Genomic DNA, 8,096 nt, shown 5'->3' with positions numbered 1-8,096 from the left:
AAATACTGGAGGGGTTCATAATTTATTTCCATAGCTCATTTTACAGATGAGGAAACTGAGGCAAACAGGGTTAAGTGACTTGTCCAGGATCTCAAAGCTAGGCAAGTGTCTGAGGCCAGATGTGAATGCAAGAAAATAAGTCTTCCTGGCTGCAGGCTCTTTACTTTACCCATTGTGCCACTCAGCTGCCCCTTCCTTGTTATCAGGTACTGTTTATTAACTCTAGAGACAGCATTGCATATTGGATAAAGTGGCAGTTTTGAAGCAGGAAAGACTGGGTTCAGATCCTATTACTGACACACACTGGCTGTGTGACCCTTGTAAAGTCACAAACTCTCTGTGATCTAGGGAACTTTTTAAGACCATAAGTTGCAGAGAAAATGTCAATGTAGATCTTCCTCACCAAGGAACTCCCTGTGCCAATGAAATTGCAAGTCTAATCCCTTTCCCCAATTATGAGCTTACTGATTTTATGCTTAGGATAAATGCTATATAGAGCATTCAGGAATGTTTGTCCACTTCGATTGACTCTAGCATGCCAATGCTACTTCATGAGTAGTGCTCACTGAAATCCAGCAAGCTCCTAAAGGATGATGGGGTCTTGCCATAGAGCAGGACTCAGAGCTAAATCCTGATTGGGAAGATTCATAAATCCCACAGTCCTCCTCCACAATAAGACACAGAAAAAGGCGGAATTGAAAGGTAGAAGGTCTCTGAGTAGGAGAACCACTTAATCAGCATGTCCATACCAGTAGAGCATATGCCAACACCCAGGGTGAGGCATGGGACTACTTAGTTGTTAAACACAACCATGCTGACTTTATTCATTATGAGTTTGTATTATGTAATCTCAAAAAGCCTTCCCTGTAGGAACCATTGCTTTTTATTCATCTGACCGATTTTTCTAACACATTTCCCATAGCATCTATTCTAAACCTCTTTTTTCCTTCTCTACTCACTTTTACCACACCCGCATAAAGGAAATTTTTGTCTCAGACTTAACTGAAAAAATGAAGACAGTCTCTCAGGAGCTCTTGTTTCTCCTCCATCCTCTATTTCAAACAGCCTCAAAACTAGCCATTCCCTCTTCCCTTGGTCCAGCCTCAGAGAAGAGATTGCCCTTCTTGCCAGCACTAGCTGCTTTGTCTTTAACCTTAAAAACCATCCTTTTCTATCTCACATGGAAGTTTGCTCCTTTGGCCACTGTCTCACTTTCCTTAAACTCCAATCTCTGCCCATCCACTACCTCTTTCCTTGATACCTTTGGACAAACATGTCCAAATCTCCCTCCTTAAAGAACTTTTTCTTGATCTGACTATTATACTATTATATTATACTCCTGCTATTATACAATTTCACTCCTCCCTCTCACAACCAAACTTCTAGAAAAAGCTATCTACATTCATTATCCCCACTTTCTCACCTTCCACTTATCTCTCAACCCCTGGAAGTCTAGCTTTTGTCTTTACAATTTGACTGAAATTGAGCAAAATAAGCAGAACAGGGAGGACATTGTACATAGTAACAGCAATCCTGTATGATGATAAGTTGTGAAGAATTTAACTGCTCTCAGAAATACAATGATCTGAGACAATTTTGAAGGACTATCAGCCTCCAGAGAAAACTTTTAGAGTCCCATTCAGATCAAAACACTCTATCTTTCTTATTAATTTACTTATAGTTTTATTTGAGGCTTTTGGTTTTATATGAGTATTCTCTGACAACAATGACCAATATGGAAGTGTGTTTTACACAATAGTAAGTGTATAATCCAGATCAAATTGTTTACCATCTCTGAGATGGTAAGGGAGGAAGGGAGACAATTTGGATCTTAAAGTTTTGGAAAATGTTATGTTGAAACTTGAACATGTAATGAAGAAAATAAAATATCTTTGAATAAAAAAGGGAAAAAATTGACTCAAATTACACTCCAGGGTCACTAATAATCTCTTCTTTTTTTTTTAAACTCTTACTTTCTGTCTTTGAATCAAAATTAAGTATAGGTTACAAGGGTTAGGCAACTGAAGTTAAATGACCTGCCTAGAGTCACATAGCTAGGAAGTGTCTGAGGCCAGATTGGAACCTAGGACCTCCATCTCCAGGATTGGCTCTTTATCCACTGAATCACCTAACTGTCCCATCCAATAACCTCTTAATTGCTAAATGCAATGGCCTTTTCTGTCTTCATCTTGTAACCCTTTCAGCAGGGACTGAAATTGTTGACCAACTCTTCCTTCTATATATTATCTCCTTCCTGGATTTTTATGGCATTGTTTGTTGTGATTCTCTCCCTGTTTATCTGATGGATTCTTCTTAGTCTCCTTTGCAGGATCATCATTCATGTCCCACTCCTTATGCATGGGTATACCCTAGGCCCTCTTCTCTTCTTCTCTTCTCTTCTCTTCTCTTCTCTTCTCTTCTCTTCTCTTCTCTTCTCTTCTCTTCTCTTCTCTTCTCTTCTCTTCTCTTCTCTTCTCTTCTCTTCTCTTTCTACAGCCTCTATCAGTGATCTCATCAGCTCCTATTTGGTCAACTATCAGCTCTGCACCGAGGGCTCCCCAGTCTACTTAACCAACCACCAGTTACTTTTTGAGCTCTGGTCCTCTATCTCTAGCTTCCTGTTAGATAGCTCAATTTGGAAGTTTCGAGGACATCTCAAATTTAGTATGTCCCAAACGGAACTAATTATCTTTCCCTTAAGCACTCTCTGCCTCTTAATTTCCCTTTTTCTGTCCAAGGCATCATCATTCTAACCATCCAGGTTCACACTTATCTAATCAGGTTGCTTGTTGCCAAGTCTTGTTGATTCCATCTCTATATCTCTCATCTCATTTCTCTTCTCTCCACCACAGCTACCCTAGTTGGACCCTCAACCCCTCACCTAGACAATTACAATGTTCTTCTAACTGGTCTCCCTACATCTAGCCTCTCCCTTCTCCAATTCATCTTCTGGAAAGCCACGCAGCTGATATCCCTAAAGTCTATCTGAGCTGTATTCAATGGCTCCCTATGCCTCTATGAAAAAATATAAACTTAGATGTTTGGCATTTGTAATATGCTTCTAGCCTGTTTTTCTAGAATGACTACACATTGCTTCCCCTTATGCAACCTAATTCTGTCCAGACTGAGCTACTTGCTGTTCCCTTACCCTGCATTCCATTTCCTGGCACCACACCTTTGCATAGATTGATTTCTATATCTGTAATGATCTCCTCTTACCCTAACTTCTCAGAACTCCTAGTTGTTGTTTAGTCATTTCACCATTGTCTGACTCTTTGTGACCCCAGTTAGGGTTTTCTTGGCAAAGATACTAGATTGATTTGCCATTTCCTTCCCCAGCTCATTTTACAGATGAGAAACTGAGGCAAACAGGGCTAAGTGACTGGCCCAAAGTCACACAGCTGCTAAGTGTCTGAGGCTGAATTTGATCTCAGATCTTTGTGACTCCAGACCTGGCACTCTATCCACTGTGCCACCTATCTTGCCCCCTAGGACAGCTGCATCTTTAAAGGGAGTTATCTCTCTTTAAGTCTCTTTAAGTCCAATAACTACCTCCTACAAGAGGTTTTAATGATTCCCAAGTACCCAGAATTTTAACCACAACTCTAATAAGGGTTCTGTGTATAAATTTCAAGGATCTATGAACTTGAATGGGAAAAAATACATCATTATTTCAATATAATTGGCTTCCTTCTATTCCTATTTTATTTTATACTTTTCAGAACATTATTCTAAGGAATCCATGACATTTTAAAAAAAAAGACTAAGAATCCCTGCTTTACCTTAAGATAGCACAGTGGATAGAGTGCAGAACCTAGAGATGGGAGGTCCTAGGTTCAAATCTATCCTCAGACACTTCATAATTGTGTGACCTTGGGCAAGTCACTTACCCCCCAGTTGACTACCCTTTACCTCTCTTCTGCCTTAGAATTGATACTAAAACAAAAAATATAGTTTGGGAAGACAAAAAGAATTCCTGCCCTAGTGGCTATTTCCCATATCTCTCTCTAAATTCTCTTTTATTTATTTTCTACCTATCTTATATCCCTCAAAGAAAACAAGTTTCCTGAGGGCAGGATTTTCTTTGTTTTTAATCTTTGTATCTCCAATACCTTGCAAGATGCTTGGCATATTATAGGTGCTTAACAAATTCATAACAATTCACCAAATGTTTGGTGAATTGAGTTTAACTTATAGTTGTTTTTTTAAAACCTCATTTATGTTATAAATTGATTTATATCCAATTAAGCCACCATTCCCAAAATCTTCATTTTAAATGACTTCATTATTACATTCAGAATTTATATTCTATTGCATATGTTTACATATCCATGCATAAAGAGTACTATTCAAAGAAAATAGAAATGGATGTCAGTTCTGATCAGTCCCTTGCTTATATATATTTAGCCAAATGTCAGAATGCCTTAGCCATGGGAAGTTTCTCCTTTTCAAGCATCATTAGCCTCACCATAATTGGTCAGCTACAAATTCATCATTCTGGCCAGCAGTGGACAGAACAATGATGGGGTGCTAGAATTTTATTATTAATTAGAAGGCTTACAGTCATTTAATCTTGTTCTCAGCATAAACTAGGCAATGGGTGTGTAATTCCTGCCCCAAAACACACAGTCATGATTGCCAGAGTTTCCATGACCATCCATCAGCCCTGACAGATGTGTTCTGCTGAGTCACTTTTTTCCCAGGACTCTCTGTTCCCATCTGATCCTTTTCATATCCCTGAATATTTCCCTTTTTCCCCCTAATTGGTAATAATTTGGGTAAAATTGTTTCTTCATGCTTCTTCCTTCCTTCTTGTCTTCCTTTTTCTTTCTCTTCCTTCCTTCATATCTTTTTTCCTAAACTTTCTCTTTCTTCCTTCCTTCCTCCCTCCCTCCTTCACTCTCTTTCTTTCCTTCTTTCTTTTTCTCCCTTTCTCTTTCCTTTCTTTCCTTCCTTTTTCTCTTTTTACTCCTTCCTTCCTTTCTTTCCTTCTCTCTCTTTTTCTTCCCTTCCTTTCCTTCCTTTTTCTCTTTTTATTCCTTCCTTCCTTCCTTTCTCTTTCTTTCTCTTTGCTTTCTTTCCTTCCTTTTCTCTTTTTATTCCTTTCTTCCTTTCTCTTTCTCTCTCTCTTTCTATTTTCTTTCTTTCCTTCCTTTTTCTCTTTTTATTCCTTCCTTCCTTTCTTCCTTCCTTCCTTCCTTCCTTCCTTCCTTCCTTCCTTCCTTCCTTCCTTTCTTCCTTCCTTCCTTCCTTCCTTCCTTCCTTCCTTCCTTCCTTCCTTCCTTCCTTCCTTCCTTCTTATGCAATTAATTTACATTTAAACCATACATGCCTGAATTTCCATTTATATGTCACCAAGGTGGTTAACCCATCTCTGCTCCTGAAACTTGTGGAAGCAAGGGCCTGCTTCTTTGACTGAAAAAATCAAGAACATCTTTTAATCACATTTATCCTAGAGATCAGAGATTTTTGAGGAATTCATTTATTTATCTTCTGGTCTGATTTATAGAAAGTTTCCTGACAAAATACTTAATCCCCAAACATCTATAGTGCTATGGATTTAGAGACAAAAATAAACAGTTCCTATCCTCAAGAAGCTTATATTCTAGAGGGGAGGAAGTATCAACATATAAATGTATATACAAAATATTTTCCAAATAGACTTAGAGCTGGAAGGATCCTCAGTAATATAAACCCAAGGCAACTGGGGGAGTGAGGCTAAAAGATGGAAGGACCAAAAAAGGCTTCATTTAGAAGATGGCACCAAATGGTGCAGCTAGGTGGTAAAATGGATAGAATATCAGACCTGAAGGCAAGAAGACTCATCTTTCTGAGTCTATATTTGGCCTCAAATACTTACTAGCTCTGTGATTCTGGGCAAGTTGGTTAACCCTGTTTGCCTCAGTTTCCTCATCTATAAAATAAGCTGGAGAAGGAAATGGCAAACCACCTCACTATCTTGCCAAGAAAATCCCAAATGGAGTCATGAAGAGTTGAACAGTACTGAACAACTTCTGCTGAGTTTTTAACAAATAATAGCACATTTGATGTAGTTTCTTAACTTTTACAAAGTAGATAACTTCCTCATCTGATGTAAACCCAACAGCAACAACATGAGGTCCATGTTTCTAATACCATTTGTTACAAATCTATAAAACAGACTCAGCAAGATTGAGTGGCATGTCCATGGTCACAGAACCAGTCAGTAACTGAGTCAGGATTTGCTCAGGTCTTCCTGGCCCTGAGTCCAGCTATCTCTATATTATACTACATTGCTTCTCTAGATGCACATTGATGCTAGAAATTATACCAAGTATTGTATCAGTGCTATTACTCTCTAGAACCCATTAGCTTCCATTTAATGTCAGGTGTGATACAATTATAGTTCATATTTATAGAGCACTGTTATTTTCAAAGGTCTCTTCCTATCTGAACAGTATTGTTCCAATGTAGGTAGTATAAATATTGTGGATCCCCATTTTTCAGATGAGGAAGTTGAGGTTCTGGGTATGATTTGCCTAGGAGAACTAATATGTGCAGCTCAGTGATGCAGTGGATAGAGTATTGTGTCTGGAGTCAGAAAGACTCATCTTCCTAAGTTTAAACCTGGCTTCAGACACTTCATAGCTTTGTGATCCTGGGCAAGTCATTTAACTACTTTGGCCTTGGTTTTCTTATATGTAAAATTAGCTGGGGAAGAAAATTAAAAACCTCTTAGTCAAGAAAACCCCAAATGAAGTCATGAAGAATCAGATATGACTGAATAACAGCAACCAAGCGAATAAATAAGTGAACCAGAATTTGATCTCCAGTCTTCTGTCTCAATCTCCTACTCTCTTTCTTCTATGTCCACATACCTTTTGACATCATAGATATCATCCAGTAGAATATAAACACCCTGAAGATAAGGACTCTTTTGTTTTTGTCTTTGTATCCCCCAGCACCTAGCAAGAGGGCATGGCATGCAGTAGTCACTTACTGAATGCTTATTGAATTGAACTCAATCAATATTCAAAAATCTGATCCAAGGTTCACCTCTAAAGAATCAGGAGGTCAAGTGCTACATATCCTAGGTGCCTTCAGTTTGTCCTGGAACTTGCTACCAAATCAGCACAACATGACATCTTTTAATGTGATCTTCTTGTCAATCATAGGATCCCTAAATTAGAAAGGAGCATGGAAGATAGCAGGGAGTATGAGGCAGTGGAAAGAATGATGAATCTGAGATCAAAAGAATGGAGTTAAAATTCTGGCTCTAACTCTAACACATGTACATATAAAGGTATACTCAAAATATATTCCAAATAGAACTAGAAGGATTCTCAATGCTATAAATCCAAGATGGTGGGGATGGAGGCTGGGGTGAAAGTTGGAGGGATCAAGAAAGGCTTCAGTTAGAAGGTGGCACCAAATGGGGTCACCAAGGGTTGGACACAATTAAAAACACCTGAACAACACAAGCTGAGTTTTGAATAAATAACAACTCATTTTATGTGCTTCTATAATCGTGGGGAAGTCCCTTATCTTCTGGAGGCCTCACTTTCCTCATTTGTAAATGAGGAAGTTACACTGGATGACCTCTGAGGTCCCTTCTGCCTCTAAATCCAATCCCATGTTCTGTGAACCCAAGGTCCTAAGTCATGTTAGAGAGCCTCACCTCTCCTCACGTCCCCAAGCATGAATGTGTGAATCACTAGATACTCGTGGAGATAATAGTATTTAGTGACAAATTCTGTGATACCACTGGAAATCTCTGGCTTCAAGTTCCTGGTATACCACCTCAATCATCTTCAGGGCTCTCATCAGAACATGTTTCTTTCTTGACTAATGTCTGGGATCCTGAGCCTTCCTACTTGATTTCTCACTCAGGACTCAGTCACTTTTGTCTAGCAGGCTTTTAGCTTATCATTTCGAACTCTTTGAGCAATTTTCAAAGTATAACTTGAAAGAGTTTCCTGGGAGATTAAATATAATACCTTGTGTCAGTTTCCAGGTTTGGTGAGAAATGTATGGCATACATATAAATTGCATAAAATGAGACCTGATCCATCACAAGCTTTTGCTTTTCATAGAATAAGTATTACATTAAAGCTGGA

The sequence above is a fragment of the Monodelphis domestica genome, chromosome 2, assembly GCF_027887165.1.
Source record: "Monodelphis domestica isolate mMonDom1 chromosome 2, mMonDom1.pri, whole genome shotgun sequence".
Lineage (NCBI taxonomy): Eukaryota > Metazoa > Chordata > Mammalia > Didelphimorphia > Didelphidae > Monodelphis > Monodelphis domestica.
The sequence above is the reverse complement of the archived record's forward strand: the minus strand, read 5'-3'. Positions refer to the sequence as shown.